Here is a 376-nt window from a genome sequence, read left to right on the forward strand (position 1 = left end):
CCTCATGTGGGGGTGGGAAGCAGCTCCCAGGGCTGCTCCATACCAGCGGGTGGCTCTGGTGGGGTGAGGGTCTGTGCTTGTGCTGTGGGGTCACCCCGTGCTCCCCAGGTAGGGATTGCTCTAGGAGGGTGGCAATGCACTGCTGCATGGGGCTTCTCTCCAGCTTGAGGCTCTCTGGCCCAGCTTCTGCAGGGAATGAGGGGACAAGAGCATGGATGTATTGGTGCTGAGGAGCCCATGAAGCTCCTTGGGTCCATTCCCAATCAAAGAGCTCAGCACTGGGTGCAGACTGGGGGTGCAAAGATGTGGGAGCTTCACCCCATCCCCTGTGTCAGTTGTGGGTTAGGGTCCCTGTGCCAGTCTGGGGTGGCAGGGG

This window comes from Acanthisitta chloris, unplaced genomic scaffold, assembly GCF_000695815.1.
Source record: "Acanthisitta chloris isolate BGI_N310 unplaced genomic scaffold, ASM69581v1 scaffold21838, whole genome shotgun sequence".
Lineage (NCBI taxonomy): Eukaryota > Metazoa > Chordata > Aves > Passeriformes > Acanthisittidae > Acanthisitta > Acanthisitta chloris.